The 19,203-nt window shown below is 38.0% G+C and overlaps 1 long non-coding RNA gene and 1 pseudogene across 1 annotated transcript in view; one reads left to right on the forward strand and one right to left on the reverse strand.

Annotated features, from left to right (window-relative positions):
- LOC117976824 (uncharacterized) overlaps positions 1–19,203 on the reverse strand; it is a 298,034-nt gene that overhangs the window by 27,307 nt on the left and 251,524 nt on the right. The window lies entirely within an intron of this gene.
- On the forward strand, positions 7,545–8,903 carry LOC100980707 (C-terminal-binding protein 2-like; annotated as a pseudogene).

A 19,203-nucleotide genomic window follows, 5' to 3' on the forward strand; every position in this document is an offset into this window, starting at 1 on the left:
TTCAACCAGTAAAAGGATAAACAAATTATGGTACATATACCATTGTATACTGTCAGCAGGACAGACTATTGATTCCTGTAACAACATGGATGACTCTCAAATGCATTTTGCTAAGTGAAAGAATTAGATGTGAACAATTACATACTGTCTGATTATATTATATGAAATTCTGGAAAAGGCAAAGTTATAGGAACAGGTATCAGATAAGTGGATTCTGGGGGCTAGGGGTTGAGGGTAAATAGCTGTATCTAAAGGGGCAGCCTGAAGAAATTTGGGGGTTGATGGAACTATTCTGTATCAGGACTGGGGCGACAGATACATTACTCTATGTCTTTGTTAAAGCCCATAGAACTGTATTCCACAAAGTAAATTTCATTGTTTTAATTTTTAAAATTAAATAAAAAACAGGTTGGAAAATTCAAAGAAGTGACTACTTTGCCCTAGGCTGCACTCTCCCTCTCTCTGAAGTAATATAATGACTTAATTCAATGGTTAGAGGGTTAACTATAGACACCAAAATTTACAAAATAACGTATACCGGTAAATATTTCAAATATATTATCCTGTTGCTATGTTACTGAAGTGTGGGGATTCGCCATGCTTATAGTGCATTTCTGTAATTTTATATTGCCTCAGCATCAATTTTAAATATAAGTTTCACTTTCTCATGCCAGAGGCAGGACTTCTCCACCCTTGACAATTTCTAGTTCTCCACCACCTCCCAGTTCCTCAGTGTGACTGATACAGATATCTGCCTTATACAACTGCCTCCTGGTGACCACTTCCCTATGGGACAGGAAGATACAACCTCACTGACCCCCATGCTCAGCAAGGGTTGCACAGATACGCCACAGTGACCACGTCTCAGTCACAGCATGACTCCGGAGAACTCATGCCTGCTTGTTATAAACCCACCAATTAGAAGTCCCTGAGGGAAACCTGCTTGGGTAATGCCCAGGACCCCAATAAAGGCTTTAGCCATAGGACCCTCGCTCTTTCTCTTTTACTTTCCACCTGGTGGTTCAGCAGGCATGTCCCTGATGGCCCTCCCTGCGCTCCATTGGTCCTACGAGTTATGCAGTCCTTTACTTTCTGGGAGCTGTAAATAATAAGCTGCTTCTGTTGTTTTAAGTGTTTTGTTGAGTTGCCTCTTCGTGTCTCACCTGACTGACATAAAGAGAACCTAACTTCTTTCCTGGTTAGGGCTCTCCTGGAGAGTGGATATTTTGGTAGGAATAAACTGGACATAGATCAGACAAGACCCACGAAGATCCCTGCCAGTGTATACAAGTTTCCTTTGAGAGGAGCACCTGGTCACAGGTCAGACACATAGGCATCGGGCCACGTGCTTGGATAACAAGTATCCAGTGAAAGGCATACTGGAAGCATCCATGACCAAATCCCTGGAGCCCCATCAAGGCAGGGATAGAGATCATAGCCACTCTCCAGAGACAGAGACCCCAACATCAAATTAGAGGAAAATACAGTTGTTATAGTTATTACACCATACGTTTTCATTGTCATGGCTTATAACATAAACAGAGTTTATGTTTACCATGTACCATAGGTAGAAACTCCAAGATGACTAACATGTTAGAATCCAAAAATTCATGATAGATTTCTCCAGAAAGTTCTCCAAGAATGGGGTTTAGATGCTGTTTCCATTGTGTTCAAGGCACAGCTGTTTGTAATTACTTATATTGCTGAGCATGAACTTTACAATGATCTATTGATATACAGATATTCCATCACAGTAGAATCATTAATGATAAAATATATGGAAAACAATAAATGAAGCTGCTCATTAGACATAAATGAAGGAGAGAGAGTAAGAGAAAAGTGGTTTTACAGATATGACGAAAAGTGTCCGATATTTTACAAACAAGAGCCACATGGAAAATTTCACATCTGTTTTGGCAGAAGATCTTGAAGTATGAAAATAACTGAGTTACAAAAATCTAGGAGAAATTAGTGTCAATAGGATCTCATTTCATGGACTTCTGACTGATTCATCTCAGGCAAGGGAAAATAGACAAGCTCATATCAGTGCCTCTTTCCTTAATTTCAAATGACTGGTCAATCATTGGGCCTTCTATGGTTGTTGCCATGACAACAAAAAAGTAGAAAGAGAGAAACTAATAACCATGGCTTTTAAGAAACACAATTACATATTTTGTAATAAGATGAACCTAACAGAAAATGGCAGTGCAACATGTTGCTCCAAAAGACTCAATTTGAGTGCTCCTTTAAAGTAAGTTGTCTTTCTAACCATCCCATCAAGTGTTATGATATCAAACCCTAGTGAACAACTTGCCCTTGATCCAATGATCCTCCTAGGCTCTTGTTTCTTTGGGCTACAAAAATTCCTACCATGTTCTTCACTGAGAAGCTACTGTCATGCTCAGTACACAGTTATTACCAGTTTGATGGTTTTGTTTACCTAAGGCAGAAGAGAAAGCTCTTGCTCAGTTGGCTTTTGGAGACAGTCATCTGAGCTATGACTCCTGTCTTTACATATATATTCCCACTACTGGTTTAGACCACTCATAAGAATTTCTTCCCAAATCATAATTCCTCTTTTAATATTTTTCTTATATTCCACTCTACAATGACAGAGACTATTTCTGGAATTTCACTTTGTAACTAGTGCCAATAACATGACCATCAAAAATATAATTCACATATGTTCACTGATAGTACTGAATACATTGCATTGAAATGATATGCTTGGCTATCTGCTTCTCTCACTAGACAATAATTGCTTCTGGGTTGGGGATGGTGTTTTACTCTATTTCTGGTAATAACAGGAGTATAGTGACGCCTAGTATATCCATGAATATCATGTGCTCAGTTATATAAAGGTAATGCTTCAAGGTTTGATAATAATATAGGATGATAAAATTTAGAATTGTAGAGAATAGTTATTCTCTGTATTTCTTTATACAACAGGTGACATTTCTCATCTCCTGTTCATGGTAAAGAAGATAAATGGTAAAGAATGTGTGATAGTCTAATTCAAAGAACATACAGTACATAAACTACACTTATAGCATAATTACATGTAATCAGAAGCAAATTGTTGTTCTTTCATTAATTGGCTATGGCCCTAAAGAAGTCATGTAATATACTGAATTCCAAGGTTTTAAGTGGGTGTATAATTAGGAAGCAAAACCAGAATTTTAAAATATAATGACTTTGACTACCTTTAACACATTATGGTGCCAAGGTTTTAATGACATTCTCCTCAATCATTTAGCAGTTTTCTGCTGTACTCAATTAGACAAAGATTACTTGGCTGAGGCTCAGTGCTTTGGGTGTTCTGACCTTGATTTCCTGTTGGTAGTTCTTTAACTCTGGGTCATGATACTTGTATGTTGGTCAAGTCCAGTGTTTTTTTTCCAGGGCAATTGTTAAAAGTACAAATGCATGGACTCCCCAAAGACAAACTAAGTCAGAATTTTTAAGAGTGTGATCATAATATTATTTTTTAAAGTATTGCTACTGGATTAAAAATGCACTTAAAGTTGAATCACTGGTTTATATGCCAATAAAGTTAAATAGAAAAGTCTGACCTCCTTGAGTTCTATCCCCAGAATAGCCATCAAGGAATCGGCTACTTTCTAGAGACAATAAATTTAGTTTTACATATACATATACATATGTGTGTGTGTGTGTCTTCACTATTTTAGTAAATGTTATGTTGTGAAAATTAAATATAATAATCAAATTACATAGACTTAAGCTTTAATGGATATTTCAATGAAAAGCTCCTTCCATATTATAATTTTGTAGATAAATGCAAATTAAAGTAGTTTAACATAAATATAAATGAAGAATTAAAATGCAAATGCAATAATATATAAGTAAACATTTTCAAAGAATGTACATATTTAGATCAAAAGAAGTCACCATACTACACATTTATTGGATACAACATTTTGTTTTTCCACAACAACTGGTGAAAGATTAAATATTTACTTTGAGCTTAAGTAAAGTATCCAAATGACCAAAAGAGGTTTTTGTCTGAGCGATGAATATGTTAACACTATGATCTATGAAATTTGGATACAGGTTTTAGATAGAAAATATATGCTGTTGAAGAAAGCCATCTAATGTCTAGAGAAACAATTACAGATGATCTCTGACTTATGAAGTTTCTGCTTATAATTTTTTGACTCTATGATAATACAAAAATAATACAAATTCAGAAAACAACAAACTTCAAATTTTGAATTTTGTTCTTTTGCTGTGCTAGTGATATGCAATGCCATCCTTTTGTTCAATGCTGGAAAACAAGGCCACAGCTCCCAGTCAGCTCCGCAATCAGGAGGGTCAATAATCAATACTCTGCTGGGTATTGTGTTGCCAGATGATTTCGCCCGATTATAGGCTAATATAAGCACTCTGAGCACTTTTAAGGTAGACTAGGCAGCGCTGTGATGTTCAGTAGGCTAGGTATATTAAATGTATTTTACAATTATGATATTTTCAATTTACTATGGATTTATTGGGATACAACCCCATTGTTTTTTTTTTTTTTCATTTTATCATTTCTTTAATGACAGCAAATTTGTTATGTATAAGTTTACAAAGTTGTTCTCATATGTTAAAAGCATGAAAGCAAGTTTCAGAGAAGTATGGGTAGCATGATTCTATTTGCATGCAAATGGTATAGACATATATATCTTTGCTTATGCAGAAGAACTCTTTGGAGGTACCTGCACCTGTTAACAGCAGCAATCCTGGGGCATAAAATGAAGATATTTTCTATAATACTCTGACATTTGATTTTACTGAAATTGGATTTTTTTTTATTTTTATTTATTTATTTTTTTGATTTTCTTTTTTTTTATTTTTATTTTTTCTTTTTATTTATTTATTTATTTTTATTTTTTATTATACTTTAAGTTTTAGGGTACATGTGCACATTGTGCAGGTTAGTTACATATGTATACATGTGCCATGCTGGTGTGCTGCACACAACCCCATTGTTAAGTAGAGGAATGTATTATTTCATTCTCATGCTGCTAATAAAGACATAAGCGAGACTGGGTAATTTATAAAGGAAAGAGGTTTAATTGACTCAGTTCATCATGGTGGGGGAGGCCTCAGGAAACTTACAATCATGGTGGAAGAGGAAGCAAACACATCCTTCTTCACATGGTGGCAGCAAGAAGTGCAGAGCGAAAGGGAGAAAAGCCCCTTATAGAACCATCAGATCTCATGAGAACTCATTCACAATCATGAGAACAGCAACATGGGAGTAACCGCTCCGGTGATTCAATTACATCCCACCGCCAGATCCCTCCCAGGACACATGGGGAGTATGGGAACCACAATTCAAGATGAGATTTGGGTGTGGACATAGCCAAACCATATCAAGGAACATCTGTATTCATTCCTGAATGAAAATTGCTGAATCTGTTTTAATCATATCTCTCCCTGAGCAAAAAGAAACATGCAATTTAGAACTATAGAATGCAATCATTCCTCAGTATATGAGGAAGATTGATTCCAGGACACCCATGAGCAACAAAATCTGAGGTTGCTCAGGTTCCTTATATAAAGTGGTGTTGTATTTGCATACAACCTATATACATTCTTTTGTATACTTTAAATAAGCTCAAGAGTACTTATGATACCTAAAACAATGTAAATGTTACATAAATAGTTGTTATACTCTGTTGTTTTTTGTTTTTTGTTGTTGTTGTTGTTGTTTTATTTTTCATTTAAAAAAATGTTTTCAGTCCATGGTTGGTTGAATCTGAGGATGCTTTGCAGATACTGAGGGCCAACTATATAAGCAAAAATCATTTTAAGGATAATTAAAGATCTAATGTAAATGACTTATATTTTAGTTAAAGAGCTTATTTTATTTCTCCATAGCTTATTTTATTTCTCCATAGTCCATGTATGGCATCAACTAAACTGAGAAAATATAAAGCCAGCTACTTAAAAGAACCAACAAGAGATTGATCTATTTGAGTTCAGAGAAAGAATAAGAAACTGGTAACAGCCCCTTCTCTCTAGAATTCCATTCAATGGGTAAACTTGGGGTTGAGTTTTCTCTCCCTCTCCATGGACAAGGAAAACAATCAAAGAGTTAATAACTTTTTCTAGACCAGGACTCAGCTGTAAGGGAATCAACTTTCTTGTCTGAGAAGAGCTGAAGAAGTGGTGTGAGGTTTTCTGAGATTACCTAACAGAACATTATTTGGTGATAGTTACACTAAAAGCCAAGACTTTACCACTATACAATATATCCATGTAACAAAACTGACCATGTACCCCTTAAGATTATACAAATAAAATTTTTAAAAAGAAAAAAACTTGTAACAATTTAATATTGTGCCTTGATAAAAGAAATACTTGTATGAAATTTTTGACCTCCAAAAATATACGACTTCTATGTTGCTGACATAAGTTTAATATTAAATTTATATTACTATTTAAGAAATTGAAATCCTCTTACCAAATTGAGTATTTCCCAGATAATCTGAATAACTAAAACAAACCTCTAGGAAAATGATCCATAAAACCATAGAAGTACAAGTTAGCCCCTGCAATGAAAAGGTGCCTCAAATACAGATTCTAAAGATATTTAAAGTTATTTTATTTTATTTTATTTTATTTTTTTGAGACGAAGTTTCTCTCTTTTTGCCCAGGCTGGAGTGCAATGGTGCCATCTCGGCTCACCGCAAACTCTGCCTCCCAGGTTCAAGCGATTCTCCTGCCTCAGCCTCCTGAGTAGCTGGGATTACAGACATGTGCCACCTCGCCGGGCTAATTTTGTATTTTTTAGTAGAGACAGGGTTTCTCCATGTTGGTCGGGCTGGTCTCGAATTCCCGACCTCAGGTGATCCGCCCGCCTCAGCGTCCCAAAGTGCTGGGATTACAGGCATGAGTCACTGCGCCCGGCCATGATTTTTTATATTATAATAAAATTCAAAGAAAAAAACGGATGCCAGTAATTTTTAAAAGTATCTTACCATAATTTTCTCAAGAAGAAAGGAAAATTAGAAGAAAGTAAAAAACGTGGTGCTGGACCAGCCAGCTCGGACCCAAGGTGGCGGGGGTCCAGCCAGACGGCCCCTCATGCCAGCGGGGTCTCCAGTGCCCCTCTGGTCAGCGGGGCCCCATCAGGGGAGGAGCTGCGAGACCACACGGGACACCAGGGTGGGACCCAGCCCGCGCCAGTGGCTCAGAGCAGGGGCAGGGACCTGGCAGCACCGGGCCAGAGCTGCCTCCACCCCCAGCAGTCGCGGATTCCGGGCGCTCCAGACCTGGGGTGGTGGTGAGGTTAATTGAATGAGCGATGTTGGCCGAGTTACAAGCAAACGGGTTTCATCATCTTAAACGGTTTTGAATGAATGAAGCCATATTTGCTTAAAAAGACGGACAGCCCGTCGTGTAAACTATAGAGTTTGCGGACAGATTTATATTGGGTTCATAGTGGCGTCATGCGTGCAGACTCCTGCGAGTTCCCCAGGTTCTTAGAGGACTACTTTGCCTTTTGATCTGAGAGTTGCAAAGTTCCATAAAGAATGGCCCGCGTGGATAAGCACAAAGTTAAGAGACAGCGAGTGCACTGAATTTGTGAAAGTATCCTCCCCCCAGGTCATGAACGGCCCCCTGCACTCCACCCCCGCCCCGGGTGGCACTGCTGGACTGCGCAACTGCACCGTGGAGATGCCCATCCCAAAGGATTTGGCCACCATGGCCTTCTGTGATACGCACTCCACGCAGGAGATCCACGAGAAGATTTTACATGAAGCCCTGGGCGCCATGAGGTACCACACCATCACCCTCGCCAGGGCGGACCTGGAGAAGTTCAAGGCCCTGGGAGTGATCGTGCGCATAGGCAGTGGCTACGACAATGTGGACATCAAGGCTGCCTGTGAGCTTGAGATTGCTGTGTGCAACATCCCGTCCGCAGCTGTGGAAGAGACAGCCAACTCAACCATCTGCCACATCCTCAGTCTGTACCGGAGGAACACGTGGCTGTGCCAGGCATGGCCAGAAGGCACGTGTGTTACAGCATGGGGCAGATCCGAGAGGTGGCCTTGGGAGGGGCTCACATCGGTGGGGAGACGCTGGGGCCTCATCGGCTTTGGTAGCACGGGGCAAGCGGTTCCAGTTCGAGCCGAGGCCTTTGGATTCAGCGTCGTATTTTATGATCCTTACTTGCAGGATGGGATAGAGCGGTCCCTGGGCGTGCAGAGGGTCTACACCCTGCAGGATTTGCTGTGTCAAAGTGACTGCATCTCTTTGCACTGCAAGCTCAGCAAACATAACCACCACCACATCAATGACTATGACTATAAACTAGATGAGTCAGGGAGCATTCCTTGTGAACGCAGCCCGTGGTGCCCTGGTGGACGAGAAAGCCTTAGCACAGGCCCTCAATGATGGCAAGATAAGAGGGCAGCTCTCGACGTGCCCCAGTCAGAGCCCTTTAGCTTTGCTCAGGGTTCCTTGAAGGATGCCCGGAATCTCATCTGCACTCCTCACGCTGCCCCCCCATCCAGGTGTCGCTGGAGATAAGGGAGGCGGCTGCCACCGAGATCCGACGAACCATCACAGGTCGCATCCCAGAAAGCTTAACAAACTGTGTGAACAAGGAATTCTTTGTCACATCAGCTCCTTGGTCAGTAATAGAACAGCAAGCAATTCATCCCGAGCTTAATGGTGCCACATACAGATATCTGCCAGGCATCCTGGGCGTGGCTCCAGGCATCCTGGGCGTGGCTCCAGGAGGACTTCTCGCAGCCACGGAAGGGATCATCCCTGGAGGCATCCCAGTGACTCACAACCTCCCCACAGTGGCACATCCTTCCCAAGCTCCCTCTCCCAACCAGCCCACAAAACACAGGGACAATCCAGAGCACCCCAACGAACAATAGCAGAGAATGTCGGAAGGTAATCATTCAGATACACTTGCGGCCAAGAGACAGTGAAAAATTGATGAACTCAGAGAAAACGAATCTGACGGTCTTTTTAACTGATTCTGGACATATGCATTATTGATGTTGCAGTGTTAAAACTACAAGAGCTAGAAAATTGGATGTCGTCTGCTTACAGAAGCTCTGAAAGACTAGGATGTGATTTATTGACGACCTACTTCTGTCATTGTGTGTTAAGTTTTTCACCTTAATCACCAAGAATAAATGGTGCTTTTTCCTTCATCAGTCCTTTGGCCACAGCAGGTCCTGAACACCCTGCTATAGAATGTTGCATCAAGAGTTCAAACATCAAAATAAAAAATACTAAGAGGAAATCTCCATTGGTCTACAGGGGCTGGTTACCTCTTTTTGCTAAGAGGAAGATCACATGACTACAAAATGGGGAGAAAACTGTTTGCCTGTGGTAGACACTTGCACGCATAGGATTGAAGACAGTACAGGCTTCCGTACAGAGAAGTCTCTCACAGCTGAACTGCATACTGAGCAGGCAAGTTGGTTTAAGTTCAGTAAAACCTTCTGATGATGCGAAAAAAAAGTATTAAGTTTCACAAGCTGTTTGCACTCACATATACTTTCTCAGTTTCAGATCTGCTATTTTACTGAGTGGAAAGTCTTGAGCTAAAAGGGTTCAAGAAGAATAATGTTGCATTTCCTTATGCCTCAGGAAACACTTTTTATGGAAACTTGTCAGATTGTCTATAAACAAACCCACTTTTTTTAGACATTAATAAAACCTTCTTTTCTTCACGTGGTATTTTACACAACAACACTTCAGAGGTATTAGATGTGATTGATTTTAACAAATCCTATTAGATTTGTATCAACTAGTTACATGTTCGATTCATAGTCCTTTGTGAATCATTGTCTTTTTATTTAAAAAGATGGCCTATTTTGAGCCTCTGTATAGGTACATTCCTATTTTAGTGACAAAAGAAAAACTTTAAAATTGTTCCAAACAGAAAAATAATGGCTATCAGAAGTATGTTTTGTTTTAGTGTGAGTTACCATTACTATACTTGTTTACTTTAAAGGTGGACATTTAGCATTCAGTGCAGTTTTCAATAAAAAATAACAGAAGTTGATTAAGTAACTTTATTGCCCTGCCAAGAGGAACATATATCAGGTCCTGGTGGTTTTACAGATGGGTTTTACACACCCTGAAGGAAGAGATAATCCCAACTTGATAGAAACTATACTTTAAAACAGCATGTAAAAAAAGAAATCTTGCAATCCATTTTATGTATCTATTCTGTTTCATTAAACCCAGAATAAGGCCAGGCACGGTGGCTCACGCCTTTAATTCCAGCACTTTGGGAGGCCAAGGCGGGTGGATCACCTGAGGTCAGGAGTTTGAGACCAGCCTGACCAACAGGGTGAAACCCCATTTCTACTGAAAAAAAATACAAAAGTTAGCAAGGCGTGGTGGCAGGTGCCCGTAGTCCCAGCTACTTGGGAGGTTGAGACGGGAGAATTTCTTGAACCCCAGAGATGGAGGTTGCAGTAAGCCAAGATGGCACCACTGCACTGCAGCCTTGGTGACAGAGTGAGACTACATCAAAAAAATAAAATAAAATAAAAATAAAAACAGTAATATAAAATTCTATTTAATATCACACTCCTGTGTGGACATTGAGGCATATAATTCAAATCATAGTTAGCAGATTATGGTCAACTAAAACAAGACTCAATATCTACAATAGAGTGTTCCTTTAATCAACCTAGAAATTCAAAGCAATTTCAATCAAATTATCAACAGGTGTTTTTAGTTTACTTTTTGAAACTTTACAATTTGATTTCAAACTTCTTACAAAGGAGCTACCAGAAATAGTCAAGTCGTTTTGAAGTATAAAGAAGAATAACTTGCCCTATAGAATAATAAAATTTACCATAAAACTCAAGTAATCCAGATACTGGGATATTGGCACAATAGTAGATCAATAAATCTCTAGATGACTAGAACTGAAAGTGAGAATTCACATATACGTAATAAAAAAGTAAAAATGTGGACAGGCAAGATACACATTAGTTTTAGGATTAACAATTTCCTTCTTGAGAAGGAGGGTGAGTAATGAGTAAATATTTCAAAGGATATTTTTAAGAGCATATGGAATGTTATATTTCTTTAAGTAATCTTAAGTAAATATGAAAAAATTAAGGATTATTTATCTGCATGATGGGTGAACGGATATTTGTTAAATATTTTCTTCATGATATTGAAATATTTCACAATACAAATTGAAAACTCATTTACTACACTAGTAGTAACAGAACTTGAATTTTAGACTCCCCTTGGCCTTCAAGTATCTCTGTAAACTTCACTGTCTAAATATTACTTTTATCATTTATAAAATACAGCTGTCAGAATAGGTCTGTAGTTTAAAGCCGTAGTCCATGCCCTAAACCACAAATGACAATGTTCCTGTTTGTTCCAACCTATGTAATTTCCAGGAATTTCAATGGGCCTTGACTTTCAGCTGTATTTATCAGTCAGCCTTTATTTGTCGAATAAGTAACTACAGTTCTTAACTCCCCTTGCTTATTCCTCCAAGAAGAAGGCAATTATCATGTCATCTTCAATGTAATGCACTAACTGGTCCTTAATGGTTATCATTTCCAAGTTTATCCTGATCTAATTATGGCAACATGCCCATAACTTCACATATCCCTTTGGGAAAACAGCAAATGTATACTGGGTTCCATTCAAAACATTGCAAACAGAGCCTGGCTAGACTGCAATTCTGTATGGAAAGGAAAGCATTAGCTAGGCCTGTAGAGACATGCCAGTCCCTGGTTGATTCTCTCACCTTTCCTGCACAGTCTTTTCTATATACGATACAGCTGAAGCAAATGAAGATACCATCTTGTTTAATCCTCTACTCTTAACTTCCAGAATGTCTGCTTTGCATAATGACCAAATAGGACTATTAAAGGGGAATTTAGTGGGAAATAATACTCCTACTATAACCATTCTCTTAACCAGAGGAGTGATCTCTTGCTACCCTCCAGATAAGTTGTTACTTAGCATGATCAATTAAAACTAGGAAAAGAACAGGCTTAGACAATATCCCTGATGTAAAGAATAAAGACAACATGACCATTCACTCATATCCATTCCAGTATGGCATTTTAGTAAAGCTGCTGAGACTTCAGGGTAATCACTCCAGTTATCTGTAATGCAACCCAATTTGGAAGTCAACCCATTCTTTAATCTCCTCCTATACAACATTTCCATAAGCTCCTTTCATCATTGGACCTTTCACAGCATCATCCTTATTCCCCCATGGATTACTGTACCTTGAGCTGTACCATACCTTGCAGAATTAAAGTGCTTTGCATACCACTCACTTTCCACTTCACTCAAATTGTTACTTAAGACCCAGGATTCCCCACCAGGGATTGGACAACTGGGTGAGCAGATCATGGGCTCTCAATCCTTTACAGATTCTATTACTTTAATTGAGGGTAAAATCAGCCCTGGTTCAAATGTTTTTTTCATTCTAAACCTCAATCCTTATAAATTAACTTGAATTCCTCAAGGCCTTGGAGTATAAGTAGAATGGATCATGTCGTCTCCATTTAAGGGTGCTGAGTTTTTTTCTGGCAGGCACTCAGTTACTGGGGTTACATTTGAGCTTGTCAGGCTTGGTTTTATTCTTTACTATGATAATCAATTTCAGTTTCTAACTTAATCTTAGGCATATATCCTTATTTTGGAGCTTGATCCTTAGTTTTAAAACCTGTCCTTTGTGGTTCTAAATGGACATTCTAAATAGAATGTCCAAGGTGCTCAACCAGGCTGCTTCACTCTTCCTGGGCAGGGAGTCATGGTCCCTGGGAACCTCACAGCAATAGCTTACTGTTAAGCCTCACAGGATCTCTTCCAGCACACCCACAACCCAGCCCAGGAGACCTGCTGAGAATCCACAGTCAGACTTCCCCAGTCTCCCTCTGTGCAACTGCCTCTTCTCTGATATACCAGTTTCCCAAATCCCAGCTGCTTCAGCAGTCAGTGCTTCAACTGTGTCATCTCAGTTCAGCAAGACCCCATTGACTTGAGCTGCACCTCCTGGCAACGTGCCCTGAAAGTGCCCAGGCAGAAAGGGTGATCAATGTGGTTCATACACTGTTTTCTCTTAAAGAGCATGGTTTTGCACTGCCTTTTGTTCAATGCAAGAAAACCATTGCCTCATATGTTGTCCGGTTTTATAGTCCCTCGTGACGGGAGGGCAAGAACAGTACCTGTAACTCTGTCAGCTAGAAGTGGACATCTGACTGTCTTTTTCCAGTGTGATTTTTTTTTAAATAGCCCAAATTCAGTATATTTTCATGAAAGTGCCAGTAGATGTCAGCAAAAGGCAAGGCAGTGATACATGAATTTTGTAGTGGATGCCAAAACTTCAATTAGCAAAGTCAGAGTTCAGTCAAACATCTCAATTTTCTAAATGTAGTGACTCTAACTATAATTCTGTTTGGGGGGTGGTGGGTGGGGTTGGATAGTTGGAAGTGAAAAGAAGAATCTGATCTGCCAGATTAACAACTGACCTGCAAGCCATCAGTTGCTCTGACCTGTCGTACCGGGCCCTGTGAATTCAAACCCAGAGGGCTATTCACAGAAAAAAAAAATGCTAAGCAGTGATTTATTTAGTTCCATCTTGAAGGGGACAGTACCCTATTACACCAGATTTCTGAGTAAGGTGGTGACCTGCAGGCGTGCCCCCAAGACTGACTAAGCCTTAGAGAGTCATGTTCCTGTCTCTAGCCTGACCTTCTTTTGCTTACATTTAATTTATGAAACATGTGAGTTCTTTTTCTGCCCCTTTGAGATATAAATCTTTTAAAAATTTTCTTGCCAGTTTTATATCGCAGGGCTTTCTCAAGAACTTGGGACCATTCCTTTGAAATGTAATCATAAGGGAAGATAGCTCCTTCATCTCCCAGTTTCTGTCAGAGGAGAGAAGCCTAACTTCAGTGGACACCAAGTTGTAAAACTACCTTCTGCCATGAAGGTATGGAAATGTTTATTTTTCATTTGAGTAACACCAATCAGCAAACATAGATGCCCTATAATCTTCCTACTCCACCTCTTAAAGAGTCTCCAGCCCTTTGTTTCAGCAGAAGTGAGCTCAAACTGAGTTTGGACTTTCTCTTGTATTGCCATAGCCTTGAATAGTCTTTCTTTACCTGTTTGTGCAACTTTGGCTCCAGCATACCAAACTGGATTTATTTAAAAATCTTTAAGTTATCCTTTGCAAAAAAAGTGTGGTATTCAGCATACTTAATATGCAGGCGTTCAAGATAGGCTCTGAGATTTTGAATGTGAAGTATTCGTGTGTGTGATAATGTATGAATTCCTTGTTCCTGCAAAAAATTTCTGTGACTATAATGATTGATCAGATCAGTGAATATACTAAAAGCTACTAAATTGTACACTTCAAATGGTAAATTGTACTATAACTCACACAATGGGTGGGTTCATCCACCCAATTACCACATCCAAGGAAGATTTAACAAGAATTTATTACTTGCAATAAGTAAGGAGGACATGGAAATAATTCCCCAAAGCAGTACCTCTCCAAACAAAGGTGGAAGCTGGGCTTTTACTGGGCTAATAGCTGAATCATTGCATGTAGAAGTCAGTAAAGACAGTGCAGGTGCAGCCGTTGCTGATTATGCTTCTACATATGTCCTGTGGATAGAAATGGTAAATAAGCTCCTCCTTGGGCTGGGTTTTTAATATGGTAATGAGGAGGATTCATCAAAAGTTTATCTCCTACTTAGACATCTCTGAATCCAACTGGTTTTTGTTTTGCTGAGGTTGGGCTTCTTCCTAGGAATTTTACAATATGATATGTGAATTATATCTCAGTGAATCTGTCTTGCCTGTAACCCCAGCACTTTGAGAGGCCAAGGTGGGTGCATCACGAGGTCAAGAGATCAAGACCATCCTGGCCAACATGGTGAAACCCCGTCTCTACTAAAAATACAAAAATTAGCTGGGCGTGGTGTTGCATGCCTATGGTCCCAGCTACTCTGGTGGCTGAGTCAGGAGAATCACTTGAACCCGGGAGGTGGAGGTTGCAGTGAGCCAAGATCGCACCACTGCACTCCAGCCTGGTGACAGAGTGAGACTCCATCTCAAAAAAAATAAAAAATAAATAAAGAATGGTAGAAAGTGTAGAGAGAGTCCTGGTAAAACAAGTAAGAAACAAAAAGGAAGTGGAACCAGGTGGGGAACAATTGTTCTGAGACATGGCTAACACAAACAACTTGCTGGCACAACATGCTGTTTCCAAATATCTCACTCCACATACAGCCTCAGCAGCAGTAACTGATCTGTATGTGACCCTTCCAGCATGACCCTATAAAACTTCCCTCCAGCCCCTGTCTCCTTGCGGACAGCCCCTTCTCTACTGTGCTGCCCATTGCACTCTCACAACATATTCTGGTACTTTCTCTAATAAACCTGCCTTTCTTTACACACAACTGTCTTGGTAAATACTTTTACTGCCCACAATGCTGGCCCCTGCCAGTTGTATCGGAAACATGAAGCGTTTAAGGAGTATGGTGATTGTGAGCTAAACTAAAGCCTAAAAAAGGCAAGGTAGGAATTTTTTTAGTGGTAATAAAATTCACAGTTTGTGTTGTTATTTCACATATTAAAGGATTCCTTTGTCTTTTAGATGTTTCAAATGCTTTCAAAACATTGTTTAGATAATTACACAACTCATAAAACAGTGGTTTGTGAAAATTAAAAATGACTAAAATTAAATTAGTTGATTATGCATGCTAAGGAAGTTTGCTTACTAAGCAATTCTTTAAAGTACATTGTGTTTTTAAAAACTGAAAAAAAGTCATAACTTTAGCAGCTTCTCAACAGTATACTTGAACTCCCCAGAACCACTGATCAACTTGAGCAAAAATTATATTTTCTTCTTAATAATTGCTAGATGTATGTGGCTTTATAATGTATCTTTGCTAAAAGCTACGGACATTTCATTGACTCCATGCTGTGAAAGCAGTGTTATTGTACACTGTGAGTCTAGTTGTAGAAATCATTTGTTATACACAAGATTTTATAATAACTACCTTATAATACAGCATTCTTCCATGTGTAATAAAGCCAAAATATAGTTATTTTCTTATAAAGTATTTGTTAAAAACAACTGGAAGAAAGCAAAAGTGTGCAGTGAGTCTGTCATATGTGAAATTGCTCTTAAATTTTTACTTTGAAATCGAAGTTTTAATGGTTATATATTAATTTATTCACTAAACCCTGTGTACAGCAGAAGCTATTGTGTTACTATTTTACTTTGAACTGAATAGTATTCTAAAATGATTTGACCACCTTAACCATGTCACACTTACACCATAAAATGAATCTGGATGAATTTATTATATTCATTTTTCTAATTGTAAGTAAAGACAGTACTCTTGTGATTTTTTACAAATACAAATATATATATATACACACACACACACATATGTGTGTATGTATATACATGCATAAATACACAGTGTATATAAATATATACGCATATATATCCAGATATACATTTAAATATAAACGTATGTATGTACCTTAACTTAGATACACCTTTCTATGACCACTTTTTGTAGACTCATTTGTTTGTTACCTAATCATGATGAATAAAATGTGGCTAAATTGTTCTTAAGAAAGTTTTCTGTTTAAAATCTTTAAAAAATAATTATTAATGTTTTGTTACAGAATGCTTAAGTATAAAGACTCTAGATATAAAACCGCTAATCCATAGAAAATATATACCTATCTTAAATATAAAACTTTAAGATTTTAATATCTTCCAATAAATACCTAAGCAGTTCATGAAATCATACTTGAAAACAATATGAGTTTAAGAACATGATATTTCCTTAAATCAGTTACAATGATGTAACCATCTATTTAAATAAATAAAACCAAAATATTCTCTTTTCATCCATACTGAGTTCTATTCTCAGGGTCACAAAACTGACAAATTGACTTTGAGAACTGTGTTGAACAAGCTAGTGGACCATTACTACTTAAAGAGGACAATTGATTCTGTTTGGATGAAAATGACAGTTCTACCAGTCATTTTGTACAAATAGTAAAAGAATGTTTGTGAGAATAAAAATATTAACTACAACTTGATATAGGCTATTCTTTAAATTTCCAGTAGTCAATTCCATATAACCAGCTATTAAAAGCTGTGTTCATTTAATGTTTCAAGTGCTGTAAAACATTTTAAAATTTCAAAAGTGCATTTTATTGAAATAAAATATTGTATTAGAGAAAAAAATAAAAAACAATGTGTTGATATTGTGTAAGGCAGTTGACGTTTTAAGGGCAGGTGGTAGGTTACTCTCTAAATAACAGGAGAAAATTCTGCTACTTCATATACATTGCAAATCCAGGTTTAATCAACTTCCACAAAACCACTTTACCTTATGTATTAACATATGAAATATGTATATTATATATGAAAGTAAGTTTATTATTTAGATTAGCATAAAAAAGAAAAAAATAAGAAATGTGATGTAGGTTTAAATGCTTGTAGGTTTCTAATAATAGCTTGAAGATAAGCCATGAAAATAACGGCTAGGTTGTATTCAAAATTCTAATTGATATTTAGGTTGAAATGATAATTATAAAATAGTTTAGCACTCTCCCACTCAATTGTGTCAAGATTAATTTTACTCCAAAGTTGGGCATTGTTTCCAGCCACTCTGCCTGTTAGCATTTATTCAGAATGATGGTAAGCTGACTGCTGACTATTGGCACATCTAAAAAACATGAAAACTCAAACACTCCAAATGCAACATTAATGTATGTGGTATATGTATAATTTTCTGTCATTTGACACATAAGCTTAAAAAGTTTGTATGATTACCTCAGTTTCAACTAAATTTAGGACTTAGTTTGACCCACAAATTATCCAACATTATTATAACCAGTGATCTCTACTCCCATTCCACCACCTCTCTCAGAGTCTCTTTGGTCTGTGGTGCTCACCTTTTTGTTCATTAAAGCCCTTACGGAGAGAGCCATGCATAAACATCCTATCATCCAACCCTTCTCAAAGCCTTTCTAGAGGTCCTTCCAGTTGGCATCAGGAGACTGTGGCTATCACAGACTCTACCCATTCTTACTATTACTGGTGTGTTTGAACAGCAGATATTTCTTTCATTCTTTGGTTAGCTTCCATTCATTAGTTCATTTTTCATTTATCAGAGTGAGGAGCAAATTTGGTTTTCTTCTTCAGATTTGTTAATTATCTGAACCTTATATATAGTTCTTGCATCTGAAACACATTTTCTTCTCTGGCATTCTCCAGGTCAATACGTACACTTTCATTAATTATCTGCATATATATTGGACAAAGCTTTAAATGAGGTACAATCTGTTTTCCATATTTTGCCCTGAGAAAATGGCAACCTCTACCTTAATTACAGGTAATTTTTTTTTGCAATCTTTTGTGTCTGTTAAATAGATCTGAACCTAACTTCTACAAATTCTCAAATTTTTCCACATTTATTTTTCCCATGAAGGAGGCAAATTTAACTTTTCAAAAAGCGTTTTCCTACATCTAAATAAATTAAAAGAATATCATCTCTGACAGTCCTTGAAATTCCTGTGATGAGTAGAGGAAATTTTATGAAATTCACTGGTGTAGAGCTGAACACCTGCTTCAAAAAGGAGTGGGAATTAAACAGTTGGAACAAATGGACACAGGGAGGGGAACATCACACACTGAGGCCTATCATGGGGTAAGAGGCAAGCGGAGGGAGAGCATTAGGACAAATACCTAATGCAAGTGGGGCTTAAAACCTAGATGACGGGTTGACAGGTGCAGCAAACCACCATGGCACATGTAAACCTATGTGACAAACCTGCACATTCTGCACGTGTATCCAAGAACTTAAAGTAAAATAAAAAATAAAAATAAAAAAGGGGATTCAGTTTACTTCATAGTAACATATGTTCCTTGCACATCACTTTGCTTAAATTTCTCTGATATCTGTAGCAGAGCATCTGAAAATAATCTGTAGTAATAGCATTTTGACATTGCAGTCTCCGTGGACCTGCATGCACAGGAGACTATAACTTGCTTTTATATCTTATATTATTGCCTTTTCTACATGAATGGTACAAGTTTTTTGAATATTTAACTGAAAAGTGCTCACTTTTCACAAACTGTTAAAATGTTAAGAGATCTATTTATTGACATGAGAGATAGATATA

Source organism: Pan paniscus, chromosome 17 (assembly GCF_029289425.2).
Source record: "Pan paniscus chromosome 17, NHGRI_mPanPan1-v2.0_pri, whole genome shotgun sequence".
In the NCBI taxonomy this organism is placed as follows: Eukaryota; Metazoa; Chordata; class Mammalia; order Primates; family Hominidae; genus Pan; species Pan paniscus.